General features: G+C 40.9%; 1 protein-coding gene and 1 long non-coding RNA gene across 3 annotated transcripts in view; one reads left to right on the top strand and one right to left on the bottom strand.

The window, feature by feature from the left end:
- The window catches only part of LOC125745094 (membrane-associated guanylate kinase, WW and PDZ domain-containing protein 1-like), a 63,668-nt gene extending 52,565 nt beyond the window's left edge, over positions 1-11,103 (bottom strand). Inside the window, 1 exon segment of the mRNA XM_049017590.1 lies at positions 10,777-11,103. The gene's annotated coding sequence lies outside the window, so the exon portion shown is untranslated.
- On the top strand, positions 10,500-17,871 carry LOC125745095 (uncharacterized). 2 transcript variants are annotated; one of them, XR_007398564.1, is made up of 3 exons: positions 10,500-10,616; positions 17,487-17,557; positions 17,699-17,871. It is a non-coding gene; the product is annotated as an uncharacterized LOC125745095 (long non-coding RNA). The 2 variants fall into 2 exon arrangements; XR_007398565.1 differs by lacking the exon at positions 10,500-10,616 and adding an exon at positions 16,578-16,668.
- Positions 17,872-18,089: the final 218 nt, after the last annotated feature.

Genomic DNA, 18,089 nt, shown 5'->3' with positions numbered 1-18,089 from the left:
GCACTCGCCCTTCGACTGCAGTTCTTGGGTCTCTTTGTTCTAGTCCTTGAGAACCCATTAAAGTCCTACTAGGTTCTGGGATCTCCCATCTCAGTCACCACAGTGTAACATCAGTGATACCGCTTAATGCAAATAACATTTTATGGGGTTTTTTTAAGCACTGGCAGAGGTGACTGTATGCTTCGCACCAACCTACTCTCCCTACACAAATACACAGTCAGGGATTTGTCGGCCTAATCAGCCTTCACTCCTGTGTGTCTTTAGCAGTAAGAGGTTATCCCAGTAAGACGAGCATCTACAGAGAGACCCAAGGCTACACCACAATGCAAATGGTTATGCACACACCCATGAGAGATAGCACCTCTCACCCCTCTCCGAGGTTTTAGTCTGACACATACCAAAGTCACGCTTCCTTTTATGGCCCAAGCATCAGTGCTACAAGGGTGTGTTCTACTCCACTATGCTCATTTACTTCAGAATCTAGGGCAGAGGAGCGTCCCTGCACACGCAAATGACAGCAGTGGCCGATTTAAAAATGGGAGATTAAGTTCTAGATGGATGAACAGCACACTGGCAACTGGCAAGGATGATTATAGGCAAAGGAAGTAGTACGAAAGTCCGTAGGGTAACTGTGCTACGGAGTTTCATTCACATCAGTCTTTGTGTGAACAAATCACACCCAACTGGCAGTGAGATGTAGAACTCAGGCAATTTGTCGTGCATCCAGTGGGTTCCTAACTAAAAGCTAAAAAACGGCACTATTTTTGTATCCCAATATCATTTATCTGAATCATTTTTGATAAATAACTGTGCAAGTACATTATGCACTAATCAGTAACCTTTACAAGTCAGCTAGCTATAAATAATATTTAAAAATAAAGCATGCACAGGAGGAGACTTGAAAGCATAATCATCTCACCTCTTCATTTCTTTAAAATAATTAGATTATACTTGAACGGGAATTCATACCAAGAACAAAGATCACCTGCGCTTCCATGGAACCAAGAACAAAAGACGCTTGTTGTTAAAATACCCCTTTGAAACTGTGAGAGCCTGAACATCACTGGAAAATGCCCTCACTTAGCATAGCTTAGACTTTAAGTATTCTTGTGTGATTAGATTCTAACGAGAATTTACGAAGAGGTCCTCGAGGAAATAAAAGCAGACATATTTTGATATTACTATAAGGAAGGTATAGTGTAGCTTTAAACTTTTGCAACAGAGATGGAGTCCCCAGGTAATACTGGGAAAAGCAAAACTGGAAATGGCAGGGAGGACAGGGAAGAGGTACACTTGTAAGGGTCAATGACATGATGTGTTACTCTACTGTAGATAACTCCTTCATGGGAAAACTTTTTTAAAAACCAGAGTGTAGCATGAAAAGTTGCGAAGCATCAAAGTGGTATTACTTCCAGAACATATACGCAACACCTGTCTTAACAAAATGATTTTGGGTTCACGAGAAGTTGTATAGCACTCAACATCAAATTATCTTTAAACGAGAGTCGATAGATTGAAAGATTGCTGGTTCGAATCCCCGACCAGCAAGGCAGCACAGAGGTACCCTGAGTAAGGTACTGCCCCCAAGCACTGCTCCCCGGGTGCTGAATTAGCTACCCCCTGCTATGTCACATATCGGTTAAGTGCAGAGGACACATTTCGTTGTTGTGCACTGTGCATTGATCACCAAATTCTAAATTCTGAAGCAATCTTGCCTTTCCAATTACTCAATATGGCAAAAGGAAAGCGTCACAACATACGTACTGTACATGTTATGTTGTTATAAACTAGACATAAACTTGGGTTTAGCATTAGGGGGCTGAGTTCTCCACCCATGTAAGGGGGTCCAGGGGCTTGTATTGGCTAGTTTTGATTATTGGGAGGTTACAATCCCCCATCCCCCCCCATAATGTATGCCAATGGTTATAACCATCAGTTAATTTTTTGTGAACATATTGTGAGTACTGAGTATGGCTTACCACATTGCTATATTTGAAATGTTTGCAATAAGTAGCAATTGCAAAATTAATTAAACAAAAAAAGAGCTTACAAGTGACCTAAAACGAACAGTAGCCAAATGTTCCTTGTTATCTATTAACACTGTCTGTTGCTCCAAGTTATGCCAACAGACACAAAGTATGGCGTCACATGCATGTCAAAGCTTGAGTGAAAAACATAAACCTGTTTAAACATTTCGTGTATGTAAATATGAAATTAGTGAGCACAAATAGAAATATTGCGTGAGCGTGTGTCATAATATCGCACTCAAACTGTCTTTTTTTCCTTCTCGAATGTTTATTTCCTTCTCAAATTGATAGATATACTCACTCACCAAACGGACTGCCTTTGGCTGAATCCTGCGCTCGACTGAAATTTTTGCCCTCAAGTATTGACAGTTTGGGGGCGGGGTCATGTCCGTTTCTGTCGATAAATCCTGTTGGCTGATGGCTCCTGGTTTTGTGACTGCTCATTAAAAAAAAAAAAGTTTAATTATTACTGTTAAATTATTATTATTAGTAGTAGTAGTAGTAGTAATGTGTCGGTCCAGTTGGCTTCTTTCCGTGAACAATGGGATCCGGTTCCCATCTGAGAGCTTTTTTTTGTTTGTTTTGTTAATTAGTACAAGACAATAATAGCATGATCTTTTTGCCACACTGGTCGGCCATGAGCACTGATGCGGCAGTTTTGTACACTGACATTTATTTTTTGTTATATGCATAACATAGGCAGTTTATAGGCATACCATGTTCCATTTTGAATGTGAATTATTGGTTTGTGTTTTGGATATTTTATTAAATTTTTATTTTATTTGATATGGACATGACAGCAGCATTGGAATTTAGTGATGGACAAAAAAAAATAAAAAAAACACACCCCCCTGCCCCAAAACAAACCAAGAGCACCTCCTAGTGGGGTCAAAAATACAGCAGACGGTTCATGAGGCATCATATTATCCATCACTAATTTAGAATTGTAACATACATTTAAACACCAGGACCAAACGCAATGTTTAATGTTTGCAGCTAAACGGAAATTTACAATATTCAATACATGTACACATACGTAATAGTGTTTGTTATTTTTACGTTAATATTTTTATACCAAACATAATGTAAAATAATGGTATTCTGGAAATAATAAGGGTTATTATTATTGCATTGCTAAATTTGGCTGAATTATAAAAGCCAGAAGTGATACTAAATGAAGAGCCATTTGGGAGCCGAAAGAGCTAGCTATTTTTGCCGGGCTGAGCCAAATGAATAATCTGGCTCACAGTCGGAATTCCCATCACTACTGTCCATGATCTTTGTCTTCTGAAGAAGCTTTTTGTAGTGCGCAGTCAATCACAAAACCAGGGGCCATCAGCCAATAGGATTTACCGACAAAAACAGCCATGACCCCGCCCCCAAACTGTCAAAACCACCCCCATGTCAAAACCGGAGCACAAAAATTTCAGTCGAGCGCAGACAGCATCTGAAGATAATCTATTTGGGTGCGTGAGGGTATCTGTCAAATCAAAAAGGAAATAAACATTCGAGAAGGAAAAAAAAAAAGGTTTAAATATTTCAATATAGAGGAAGGCAAATGTCTATTGGTGGCCAGTTGTTGTTTCGTTTTCTCCTTCTCAGTCATTTTTGTTAAATTTCTGACAAACAAGCCATACTGCCTGAGTGAGCTAAACAGCATGGAAATGACAATGAATGGCTGAGAGTGAATACAGAGCTCATGCAAATACAGTAGACTGATTTTTTTTTAACCATATGCTAGAGTAGTGGTTCTGAACCTTTTTGCACCGCGACCCAATGTTTACCCAGTCAGCTCAATCATGACCCTATATAAAGTATAGGTTTAAATTAAAGCCATGATCAATTTACACCAATCAATGTCTATTGCACAAATCTGATTGGACATGCCAGTGAATTTTAAATTAAGCATCTGTGGTTTGGCTTCTTGAATTGGCTGAGTGTTCACTAGTTTTGCGCTACGCGTTTGCACATCCAAGACTCGTTTAAATAGGTTAATGCTAAGTAATCTGATCTGAGCTTGCTGGATTTTAAATGCTTACTTTTCTAACTCTGCCTTACAACCCTTTCAAAAAACTTGCTAAATTGACTATGCTCACCTCGCGACGTGATAATTATATGCGTGTAACATGTGTTGTCAATATTAAAATTGCACACATTGTCATTTTGTGTGTGTGTGGAGTTCTGACCGTATGCGTGGATTTAGTAAGATCATCTGGTTTCCTCCAACTATCCAAATGCATGCAACTTAAGTTAATGCGAGTGCCTAAATTGACGTGAGTGAGTGAGTGGAGTGACTGGAGTGAGTGAATGTGCGTCCTGCCGAACAGAAACCAACCCTGTGCACCCAGCAATGGTTCCTGCCTCGTGCCAATACCAATTTATAATGTATAAATATAATATTTCAAATACATTAATTGAATAATCATTTATATGTAACCATCAACTTCATTGATACGTTAACAAATTATAAATCAAATTCATAGTGACAGCCTTACTTTTAACTTCTTGGAATCTGTATATAAACATGTGAAAATGTATTATTAGTCTAGAAATGTATTAGAATTACCAGTTGCACCAATTGCCAAAAGTTATTTTCTATTTATACAACTCTTATTGACCATATAGAAATTATCATGCAACATTAATTTTAATTATTGTAATTACTATTTTAATTGCTTTTGTATAACATTATAAAACACTGATATACCTTGAATATTTGTGGATAAAATGTAGCCAAAAATAATATGTCACTGTGCCTATTTCCACTGGAACTATACAGTACATATTGGTGTACAGCACTGCGAATTGGGGAACTGTGCCCAGGCTGCAGGTCCAAATGGCACAGTAGTCATGTCAGTGCAGATCAGCTGAGCTGGACCCTCGACCCCAACTGCTCCAGGGGCTCAGGAAGCTGGCCGGCCTGCTCTCTGGGCCCAAGCTTTCCTACTCACGTCTTACTCTCGCCAAACACATCTTCGTAATAAAAATGTAGAAATCGGTTTTATTCTTTTCTCTTTTTTTTACATTATTACGATGTCTTAATGTACAACATATACAACTCATGGACCGTTCATTTTCTATACCTTGTATCCAGTTATAGAGTCACATTAACCTGGAATCTGTGCCAGGAAACGCCGGACACAAGGGAGGGGATACCCAGGACAGGATGCCAGTCGATCGCAGTGCGCGCGTACACACACACACACACACACACACACACACACACACACAAAGTTGGTGTACCTATCTAAATGGGGACCGTCCATTCATTTCTATGGAAAAGTCTAATCCCAAAGCCCTAACCTTAACCATAAGCAAGCAACCAAACCATAAGACTTTTGGCACTTTTACTTTTTTGATTACATTCACAGATTTTTATAAAACTAAGGTTATCCAGATGGGGACCTGAAGAAGTGTCCCCAAAAGTAAGGAAGTTTCAGGTTTTACTGCACTTTGGGGACATTTTGGTCCCCAAATGTGACCTATGCAAACCTACACACACACACACACACACACACACATCCAACATGCAAGAATGGAAGGAACCTGCATGAATACAAGGTGAACATGAAAATGTTACAGAGAGTGCTGGCCTGCATTGTAACTCAAGGTGTCGGCCTGCAGTGCTAACACCCGCGTCACTGCACAGGCCATATATTTCAATTAAACTTAACGATAAGTGCGAGAGGTCTGAGCTACTTTGACTTCTCCTCAGCTGTCAAAACTATAGCGAAACACACCAGCCGCAGGGCAGCCAAGAGCAATATGCAGGCGCCGAGGGTCGGGAACTGGACAACAGGCACACTGTGACAACCAGCAGACAATGGAGCCAAATGGCTTGGCTGGAGCTAGAGTGGGCACAGAGCAATCTGTGGTAGCCGGAGCAAACAAGCAGAGGATTCGCAGGGCAAGGGGAGGTAAAAGGAGGAAGACGGCAGGCAACAGAAAAGCACGAGATCTGAAGCATCAAGACAAGCCGGGAGACAGATTAAAATCGGCTATTAAACTAACATGCAAGCAGTCAAACGCACTTTCTGCCAGTGTCCAAGAACTTCTTAGTACCGAAAAACAGAGGATTGAGTGTCACCTGACTATCGTACATCCTTCTGCCAAGACAATCTTCAATTAGCACAACACCCGAGAGACCTGCAAAAATGCTACATTACACAGAACCTAACGCTTAATCTAACATATCCGACTTCACGGGTAAAGCATTAAAACCGAAGCCAAAATGTAGGTTCCCGCTGGAACACCCACCATATTTGTAGCACATTAACATCTTTCTAACATGAGCAGCAGTCATTATCTCAAAAGAAGCAGAGGCCAAGAACAAAACAAACTGAAAGCTCTTGTACTGGTTACACCACTAATGAAATACTAATAAATAAATGTTAAAATACCAGAACCAGGACTTCGATTTCACTAGTTTCTTAACTAGCTTCTTCCAAGTCTAAGTGAAGCATAGCTACAGCCCTCAAGAATGCAAACATAACAGCCATCGCTACCATCTTCCACAATCAGATTGTGGCCCAAAAACAACATGTGATTGGCTATGTAATTCAGACGGTCCCTGACTTCAGCACGGCCAACTTGCAGGCAACCTGTACTCATGAGCGGACTGCCATAAAACCTGTCATATTAAATATTCTTGTTAAATACAGGAAAACATTGCACGGCTTCATCGGTTTGTCAGCTTGAGGTACTGTATGTAGATTCTTTTATTATTACTATATTATTGTACTATATTATATTATATATTGTATTGTATTGTATATTATTATTTTTGACTTAGACAGACTTAGGGAACAGGTCACTTTTGTAACCTGAGAACTGCCTGTATACAAAAATCACTGGCCTGTGACTCTCTACCGGACAAACAGATGGATGGATGAGTGGACGGTGTGTATCGGCAGTCCTCTGGCTTTCTGTGCTCTTGTATTCAGTTATGATCTATACTACAGCAGGGTATTGTTCACAGAGAGTTTTATACATCCTGAAATTCATTTGTTGCATATTCTGGATGTTCCATTGATTAATTGCAAGATTACTATTTTTTTTTTCTCACGTGTAGTGACTCAATGAGCAGCATTGTGTCCCTTTTACAACCAGCGATGTGGGTTTAATCCCCCACCTGGTTCTCAGTACGTGCAGGTTGCATGTTCTCTCCCTGTATCTGTGTGGCTTAGCTCTGCAGCCCTAAGATAGACGCTTTGGGTTAATGGGTGTCTGTAAGCTGCCCTTAGTGTATGATGGTACGTGCCTTGTGACGGCTTGGCATACTGCCCAGCACGCAGCCTGCCGCATGCCCTGTGCTTCCTGAGGTACGCTCCAGGCCGACTGCTACCCTGCATTGCTAAGTGCATGAATATCTGGCATGAGGATGCTTCCTTAAGCATGAGGGCACAGGGACTGAATCACTGAATCAAAACCTCTACACATTCACTGCTTATCATTGATATTAAAGTGTACGCTATACAAAAGAAGGTGATGCACGCATTCTGCAATACTTGGCAGCATTTCATTTTGATTTCATTCCACACAGCAGTTGACAAATTTCTAGCAACCCGGTGACGCACCTCCTACACGTCCAAAATGCAGCTGGTGTCTTTCAGTAGCCCCTAATGTGTGACCGCATGAGTGAATATGCACAAATATGCAAATTCCTTGTTATATACTGGCATCACGCCTAAGGTATACCTTGCCTTATGGTGTGTGACTTCAGACCACCAGGAGTCCGTTTGGATAAGCGGTTATTGAGAATGGATCAATGGAAAGCAGCCAGGAAATAATTCCCTATACGTCAATGTGAATTTCAGATGAGCAGCTCAGAACTGCCGCATGCAGGGTGAAAACACTGCGCTGTGCCCGTTTGGTATGTGTATATGCATCAGCTGGTATAAGGTCAGATGTATATGCAAGTCAAATAAGAAAATTTAAGTTTTTTAGCATTTGAATAATGCATATGTGTGTGTGTGTGGGAGGGGTGACTTCTGAGAAATCACTCTGTGCTTATGTGCTGCGCAGAATTTGAGGAGATTATTTAGACAGGCCTGGGCACTAGATACACAAAACGATGGCAGAATTTCTTCTTTAGCAGAAACTGAATTTTTTTTTTTAAATCAGTGGTGATCATTAGGTGAGAAAAGCCATGATTTTTTTTTCTCCTTCACAGGTTAGAAGTTTGAATAACACATAACATTTTCTAATATTTTCCACATTTTAGTTAATGGGTTTACCGATATTTGAAAAAAATAGACAGTTCAAAGAATTACGAAACAGGCTCAAATGCTGCAAGTCCAAATGGCGTTTATATATCCATGCTTCCTTTAATCTATTCATAAAAGACAGAAATTATATTGTGTTTTTTTTCCCAACATCCCCACAAAAAAGGTGGAAATCATCCACAAAGGACTGAAAGCATAAAATCTCACCATTAATACCATTCAAAAATTATGCCAGTATATTTCCTATAAATATGAAGGACCAAATAAACAGTTAAACCACCAACAATCTCCAGGACAAGATGGGAAGGAATGACGTATAAATGGAGGGAGGAAGACAAAGGGAGAATATAACAAATCAAGTACTTGAATCCACCGAAGTGGCAGCTGCAGATGATCCTGCTTCCTCCGGCAGATGCTGAGCCAAGGTCTCCTTATCATAAATGCCAATGGGGGGGGGGGGGGGGGGGGCGTCACTGAACACAAGTTCAGAGGTGTGAAATGAACATCTGCAAGACACCAGCTTATGTCACATCAACATTATTTTGTGAATGTCACCCCCCCCCCCCCCCCAGCACGGAGGCAGGTGAGGTAACTCTTCATAACAAGATAATGGATTCAAAGATAAAAAGCATCTATTCCCAATGCTATTGCAAGACAAAGAAATATTGAGCTTTCTGAACTTAAAGAATATTCATTTTTCTTCTTTTGTTTGTATGCAAAAAAAAATACTAGAATCAACACAGTTCTTAAAATATGTGTGTGTGTGTCATTGACCAATAAAGAGACTGAAAACAAGCAATAGGTTAGTGGTATGAAACTCTGTTCTTCATTGGTCCTCCGGCTTTCAGTAATCTAAATGTGAGGCTGGCTAAGAACTGGAATCTACTCATAGAATGGAAACCTTCAAGATGACCTCCTCAAAACCTTTTGAGGCGAGAAACATACTGAGGGCGATACAAAATCCTCACTGTTATCACGTGCGAGACTCAGTTTGGGATTCATTAATATCTGAAAGTGATCAGACTCCATCTGCTCTACAACAGAGAGCAAAACTCTGAAAGCCTGACTTTCCAGGAGTCACACTGACAGAGTTCTGGGAATAGAGAAATGCATTGAATGAGTGAGGCTTTCCCCAAAGTCCCATCTATTCTGTGTCTGGCTAGACTTAATTAATGCTTTATAACGACATTGCCACAGCAACCATGACTGCACTCAAACCTTACAGAAAGGCAGTGTAAAATCAGGGTCAGCTCATCCATTACTACACATAAAGAGGGGGATTTATTTATACAGAAAGGCTACACATTGTACATTTAAAAGTCTCAAAATATGAATACAAGTAACTGCAAATATAATCTGGAACGTGTTTTCAATTACATTTCGCAGGCCACAGAAACAGATAGTGTTTTTATTATTATTATTATTATTATTATTATTATTAAAAATACTATAATAAAATCCTTCTTAGTCATTCAGTGCTTTCTTGTTCAAACTCTAGGAGTTTCCAGAGATATTTTTTTTCGCTGCGTCTTTTGACAGTGCATGGCAAAACACTTGTCTTCACTTCGACATAAAATTACACACAGAAAAGGTTCGACTTCGTCACGTTTAGACGCAATCGTTATGCTAACAATTATAGGCGACAGCGTAGGGCAAATCGACGCGTTAGACATGTACCGCTACATTAAGTATCAGGCAAGAAAAAAAAACATAACACATAAAAAGCAGTAGATTCAGTGCTGAAAATATCCGCTTCGCTGTGATATTTTACTTAAATTTCTATATCAGCATTTTACTGAAATATCTTTCTGGACAGGGAGCTATTCTGACCCCGATTTGACACTCTCGTACTGTTAATAAAGCACACATGCACGATCTAATATACGATCACACAGTTAACATTTGCGGAAAATACTGATCTGCAATGGCGATGACATCCACATGTTCATGAAATTTAATCGCACGAAAAAAATAAGTTTTATTACGTCAATACACACTGGCACCGCTGAAACTTCCTTTAATAACATTACGACTTTGGGTAAATTGTCAGAGTGCTGTTGCAACAAATTGACAAATAATTGTTGTATTATTACCCGGACACTTTGGTACACGGAATTTAAATGTTAAATTGTAGGTGATTATTGCTATAATTATTGTTATTTGTTAGCAATCCGAAGCCAGGGGCAGAGACTCGCACCTCAGACGGCTTATTTGGGTATCGTGTAGCTTGCGGTGGACGCTTCACAGCTGAAGCACAAGACCCGAGATGAATTTAGAGTAAAAAAAAAAATCGGAGGAAAAAACGACAAGTCTGACAGTGTCTTTACTCAATGTTTAAACCGTCGATTTGCTGTGGGTCCACGAGGTAGGCTGCAGAAATCGTGATTTCAAAAAGGACAGTATAGCCTTATGGAAATCAAACCTTTGTATTTAACCTACTCTATTTACGGAACATGACGATTATTTTAATATAATACACACAACATATAGTTATAAATGTAGTGGTAGGTATTATTATGACATACCTTCATAATTTCAGCCTTTCTCTCGACGTTGTTCCTCGTTGCATGTCCTTTATGATGAATTGATACCGCTTGATTATTGGCGTTTTGCAGGTTATTGCAGCTTTTGCCGTTGGCAGACAGCCTATCTTAGGGAAACTACAGCGTAACGCAGAAAACTGATTTCACTTGGCCAAAGATGCCATCGTGCTAGTTACCGCGGTTACTGTCCAGAGAAGAAGGCATATGCTTTTCTAGCTGTTTTTTAACAGAACATGGTTCAGATCGCATTGCATTACAGCACAATGCCATACTCCCGGGCAGTGGCAATAAGGAAACGGTGATAAAGGCAGCAACACGGACGGAGGTGGGGGGGGGGGGGGCTACGGAGAGGAGGGGATATTGTAAAAAGGGGGAGGGGGAGACCGCCTATTGTACGTATGAGGTTGTGCGGTAGTATTCAGCGTGTGTGGCTTATGACTTGCGCCGTACTTTGACTGATTTGTACTAATTCGTTTGCGGCTGCAGAATATTACGTATTCAGCCCCTTCATTTCGGTCTTGTGACTGAATAAGAAACAATGGACGATGGGGGAACAATGACCTACAAGTGGACAGCGTGTCATTTGCTTATACGGCATATCTGCACTAATTTGCCTTATACTCCGTATGGTGAAATATGTATAAAATTGAGTTACTACCTGGCGTGTCCATGTTAGTAGATTAGTCCTTGGGGAATGTTAAAGTGGCCTTCCCATTTTACGATTTAGGTGAACTGAAATGCTACTGAAATGACTGCAAATGTTTTGGTGTCGGTCAAATATAACTACTGCGAGAATTTCATTGTTTGAAGCATTACGAAGCGGTTCAGACTCATTTAGCGTAGGGCTGTGAGCTTGCTGGCAGCGGCGGAAATGATGCCTTAGTTTTGCTTTTGTTTTGGCTTCGTATGACATCATCCCCCGCCTTGGTCTTCAATGTCACCTCTTTGACTTTTCATTAAGTATGTCTAGTAACTTTTAGCCAGGACTAATGCAGGAGGTCGTCGATAGCTGCCCATGTGCAACGGAAAATATGTTTCGGATTGGAATTTATACGGTTTCATGGTTTAATTGGTAAATGTGGCTTTCTAAAAGAAGGGTTAATATAAGGAATGTAGAAAGTTTATTTCACTTCCCCCCTCTCGTTTTATCATTACTTTTTTTTATAAGTGAAGATGTGTTTGCTTTTCATTAGCTTTAATTATATTGCTGCCGAGTGACATAAAAGGATGATGTGACTGATTTATGAATCGTAAGCCGAGTGCCATATAACGGTGACAATAAAATGTTAATCTTTTTGAGGTGATACATCTATATTTGTTTTGATGTTTCCGTATAGCTGAAGAGAAATGCGTTTGTTCCGAGTGCTTACCCATCAAATGCAGCAATATCTTTTGTAGTCTTATTAATTGACTGTTTTTTTCCCTTTGCTAATGATTAATTGCACTCCCTAAGATACTGCTCACAGCAGCACAGCGCCATGCGAGTGTCAGCGCAGTGTTCTGCACAACCAAAACACACAGTCTCTCTCTCTCTCTCTCTCTCCACACAAACCACATTTCCATTATGGAACTCAAGATTTAAAATATGAAAAGCAGTATCTCATGTGGTTTTGACCTCTGTGTTGTCATTATACAGAAACCGGTCAGTGTTTTCCTATCTTATGCCTTACACGCGAATCTTGCTACAAGATATATATGATATGATATATAATGTTCTATATTCTAAATATGCCTACTGTAGTAGAGCAAAGGGAGTCACACTCATTCCCTTACAGAAGGCGTCTAAATTTCTACTATCTTGCACTGAAAATGTGGAAGCATGCTCCAGTTCATGTATGATAGTTGATCATTCACTAAGGGTTCACGTCATGGGTTTATTAAGGCAATTTATTAAGTAATTAACTGAATTACTGTTAATGTACCAAAGATTTATTACATGCTATCTATCTAAACATAAAGGGTAAGGTGGGGGGCACTCTAGAGAGGAAACCAATCGATCACCAAGTGATTTGCATACACAGGGCATTTTACAGTCACCAATTAAAAATTAAAGCAGAATTACAGGAGGAAATTTGAATACACACCAAGTCCACATACAAACCTGGTCCAGCATACAAGCCTGCCGTCCCATAGGTGTGAGTTTTATTTCACATGAAATACAATGCAGTCTTTCCACCATAGACCAAAGCCTGTTTGCTTCAGATCTGCCGCCATTGTACTGTGCTGTGGAGTTGGCTGATTGTGCTGGTTTCATGTAAACCCTGAAGTACTCCTGGAGACTCTGTTTACTGTAAACAGACCCTGTTCTGTAGCAAACGCTCTGCAGACAAAGTGAGAAACAAACACTTTCACAGGAGCAAACCCCCGGTCAGATGCTGACTCACTAAGAACGCACAAGCTGCATTTCACTCCTACACAGGCTCCTTTATTTAAAATTTGGCACTTCTCCCTTTCTAAGGTCCAGACAACTACAGGGTTATCAGCAGCTCTCTTTCTGGGGGGGGAGACAAAAAGTACAGCTGCCATATTTGGATCAGGAAAGTGTGCGACATGTCAGGGAAAAACAGTCACACTTCCACGATTTGACACCAGCGTGATAAACGATAATCCCCATTTACTCTTGGATGACGACCTAAGCTAAGACTGACTTAAAACAAGGGGAGAAAGAGAAGGAAAAGGGGAACAGGAAGAGTGTGGAGAGGCAATGGTCAGAGAGTGAAAAGAGAAGTCGGTTAAACATAAACAGGGAAAGCATGTGAGAAACATTAAAAGCGTTACTCACAAGCGAGCTAAACCTGTTAGCCAGACACCATATGCTGCCTATATAAATAATAAGATGGAATCAGCCAGCATGAAGAGCTGAGGTCCTCACGATTCTTTTCTGAACATAAAAAATGTCGTGACTGGTTAGGTGTAGCTAAACCTTTTGTTTTGCATTGTTTTTTTTTTTTCTTGGTCAAAGCTGCCTTTTCTTTACAGGAATTATCCGTCTCAGCCTCCCCTATCCTGCAAACTTCCTTAATGCGGACACCTCTTCCAACCCCCCCCCCCACCCCCCCCCCCCGCCCCCGAATCACGCCGATGACAAACAAACACAGTGTCGCATGTTGAAATTTGACTAAGTGGCCCAACACCTGCACTATTTATATGTGCAGCTTCCTTGCAGATAATCAGATGCAGAACAATCAGCAACGGTGGTTACTGTGAGACACAAGTTCGTTTCCATGGCAACAGCTCAGGATACTCAAACTGCATGTATAACGGAACTTTCCAGTGCCAGTGGCTCTAGTGTAAAAAACCTGGTACTAGCTATTGTAAATTATTTCACATGGTATTCACTCATCTGGCCATAGAATAACTTGTTTGATCACCTTAAACAAGGCGGAATATAAACACATTCCATGAGTACAATAAAGCGTGAGTGAAAAGCTCCTCTTACAGAAAAGATTGCAGTGCCGGGAGTTCAACTGCTACAAACATTGGTTTTATTCACCTTTATAAAACTTCAGTCTGTGCCTTTTGTGGTGAATGAATTGCTTGTTAACAGCTTAAAGAGGTTGCCTTTTTTCATGGTTTTGTATGAATAAATCAAAGTTAATAATGCATATAGGAATTAGAGGATGTTATTCCGGTATGAAACCAAAATGATATACATATGAATGGTATGGAATTAATGTGCCACAGAATATGAGTAGGGATTACACCACTTGAAGTTACCTATCATTTATAGCATAGAATTATCAAGTGTAGGAGAGCGGCCTCACAGCTCTAGGGTGGTGAGCGCTGCCGATGCCTCTGAGTTACACGATCTCCCTCTGTCTGCCCGGGTGTCCTCTCACACACCAGAAACATGCGGTCGTTTGAACTGGTGCCTGTGGAGCGCTGATAGTGTGGCATGGTGTGTGAGCGTGCGCCTTGAATGGACTGGAGAGTCCTGCAGGGTATCTCCTGCCTGTGCCCTGTGCTTTCTGCGTACAGAATAAGCGGTTATTGAAGATGGATGGAGTATTAAAGCAGGCTGTCTGCAGTAATAGGACATAGATAAAGATGTAAGATAATGACAGGCTTGTAGGTGTTTTTGTGTGTCCCTGCAACAGCTCAATTTCTTGTAAAAATGAGGGTTATAAAATTATTATTGCATGGCGCCCAGGAAGAGGATTTAAGGATACGTTTCGGTGAAATATCGATTTTGGATTAAACAGACTGACGATTCTGTTGGACTGTGGCTAAGTTTAAGGGCCAAAGATTATTTCTTGTTCTAACTGTGAAGTCTTTACTCTGGTCGTTGCTCTGAAACAGGTAGGATAACTGATACTAATCACAATGTACTGACCTTCACCATTTCCAGAATCTACGCTAACTCAATTTGTCCATTTCTTTATAACTTCGTAAGCACAAATCAGTAAAAAAAACACAGGTCACAATATTTAATATTGTTTTGTTTGAGGTATGTGCACTACAATGACCAAAATGTGTATGTTTTGATTGTAATACTTAATTATATGTATGTTATTTGCGATGCAAATTTTCATCATGGTAAACTATGTGGACTGAATTTGTATCCAAGTCAAAAGTTGCTTTTTTTGTGGTGAGATAATGTCACATTTAGTGTCATTAGAGGAAAGCCAGAAGTTTTAATTCCAAATAAAATACTGATGTTCTGTAAATGGCCGTTTTATTGTCAATGCCCTCTGAACTGTCATAAGTAATGATTGTTTTCACTAATAACTTTTTTGCTCTTATTTTTTTTAAACAAAATACTGCTATTGTAATTATGGCAACAGTGAAAACAGTCAGTGTTAAGTAATAAGTGTTAAGTGCAACTTTGCTTCTGTGCACGTTTGTAGTTATGCTGTTTTAAGGTCAGTCTTTTAGACCTTTTTATGTAGCTTTGCTCATAGCTGTATTCTTAAAGCAACTGTTGCGAATTGGTCAAAGCCTAATTTTTGCTTGTCCATGCAAACAGAAAGTGTTAATCCGCCGAAGCCTATGCAAGACCTTGTGATAACGATTGCTGCATTTAGTAAAAATCCGCAGGGCAGTATTGTCTCCACCAGGGGGCATTATAATCAAGGGACTGGTAAACAAAGGACACGCAAAATCCTGTAGGGGTTAAGCATTTACAGTACTTCTTGGTAGACACAGTTAAGCCTTATTCTTTATGTAAAAAATCTATTGCATGGACGGCACGGTGGTGTAATGGTTAGTACTGTCACCTCATACCTCTGGGTTCAAGATGAAACCCAAAAACCCGCCATGACTCCATGTGTGTGGAGTCTGCATTTTCTCCCCGTGTCGTCGTGAGGTTTCCTCAGGATACTCCGTTTCCCCCCAGAGTCCAAAAAACATGCCGAGGCTAACTGGAATTACCAAATTGCCCGTGGTGTGGGTGACTGGTGTGTTAGTGTGCCCTGCGATAGGTTGGCGCACCATCCCGGGTTGTTCCCTGCCTGGCGCCCGCAGCCTCCGGGATAGGCTCAGCCCCACCCCCGACGCTGAATAAGACAAGCGGTTTCATAAAATTGATGGATGGTTGGAAGATCGATAGCCATACAGAAGGATTACCGCAACAAACTGCATACTTACTTGCAGAACTAACACGCAGAATACGCCCGTCTCTTATTAAACTTGTTTTTTAAATGGAAATCGTATTATCTCATCTCGCCGCGCCATTGATCGCCTACACAGCCGCGCAATCGTCCCTTACTTTCTCCCTTACGTCATGCGCAACCCGGCTTATCGCCACCCTGATTGGCCGAGCGCTTCCTGAAACAGGAACAATAAATTGACAGAAGCTCATAAAAAAACCTTATGAAATGTTAATCTGGTCAGTGCTTGCAAAGAATACATTTGAGAGATATAACAGCTACATAGGTAATATTTGATATGCCGGTTATGTGAATTTCCCTGAGGGATTACCCCGCCTTCAAAGCAGGCGCCGACTATCCGACCTGTGCATCCGCGGTGACAGTGCACCATTAGCGGACGACATCCAATGTAGCTTATGCGCTCTTATGCGATTGGTGTGGCAGCAGAGCAAGCAGTCAATTGTCTCATTGCTTAGACATGACGTCTGCTCACCGGCGCTGCTCCAATACGGAGGAATACGCTTGTGATCCTTAGGAAACTCAATTATGGCAATGATGTAGCAGTGGGTTGTGTCTTGTCTGTCGTCATAGGAGTTTATTATAGTATTATTTCAGCTTAGATCTGCTCGTCTTGCTGCATTTTTTATACCAGCTGCCAATTGATTGCCATTTAATTGAGGTAGCCAGGTACCATCTGTGGCATTAACGTCATGGAAATAGTGAGAGGTTGTCTCCGCTTGTGTTTCGTGACTATTAATGTGTTTACCTGGTGCATATTTTTGGAAGTCATATTTAAGATATATGTATGTGTCAGCATTAACCAATGAATGGGAATAAAATGCAGAAAGTATAAAGCTTTTGGAAAGTTTTTTGAAAAAGTTATTTATACACACAAACACACACACACACACACACACACACACTGCCCTTTCCCTTAAATTAATATTGTTTTTATAAAGCAGTTATAGTATCCAGTGTCATATTTCTAATTTAGGAATTAATATTTCTTATATAACCAAAGAAAGTTACATGCTCTTCTGTAACAAATGCCTTTTTCTCCACCCTAATCCATTCTCCCCCATGCCACCAATCCCTGGAGAACAGCCGAGGACTATGACAGTGCTTTTATCATGGGTGTATTCCAGGCTGTCAGAGGTTTCCGGAATGCTCCTAAGGTACGTCAGGAACGTGACTAACTGAGTCCCCAGGATTCAGTCCACTAGTATTAGAATTTGTTTTCATGTTTTTTTTTACCTCTTATTCAGGAATGTGTGTGTGCCATTGATTTTAATGCCCAGCTCTCTGTCTTCGTGCAGGGACTGTGGAGTAGGTTAAACGGCAGTGCCAAGCTGGTAAAGGTACGATCACCACAGATCGAGGGCACATCACCCTAAGGGTATAACATTTGGCTTAGGCATTGGGGGAGGTTACAACCCACAAATTTCACCCATGCGCCACCGATCTGTCTCGCCTTTTTGACCCTCGTGCTCCTGCCTCACGCAGTACTTACTCAGGCTAGCGCCATGTGCTGGGGCTCTAAATTCTGACCCGGTGGTCGGTACCGTGCAGCCTGACTCTGTGCTTCGCTGTGTCACAGCAGCACTAGAGTGCATTGGTGCCGCATCGGCATCTGTACTCCCCCAGGCAATATTGCTGTGCGGGGAGGGCTGTTCTCCTCCATCGACTGCGGGCTGGTTGACCTCTAGG

Source organism: Brienomyrus brachyistius, chromosome 6, assembly GCF_023856365.1.
Source record: "Brienomyrus brachyistius isolate T26 chromosome 6, BBRACH_0.4, whole genome shotgun sequence".
Taxonomy (NCBI): domain Eukaryota; kingdom Metazoa; phylum Chordata; class Actinopteri; order Osteoglossiformes; family Mormyridae; genus Brienomyrus; species Brienomyrus brachyistius.
This window is presented reverse-complemented; position numbering and strand designations above follow the sequence as displayed.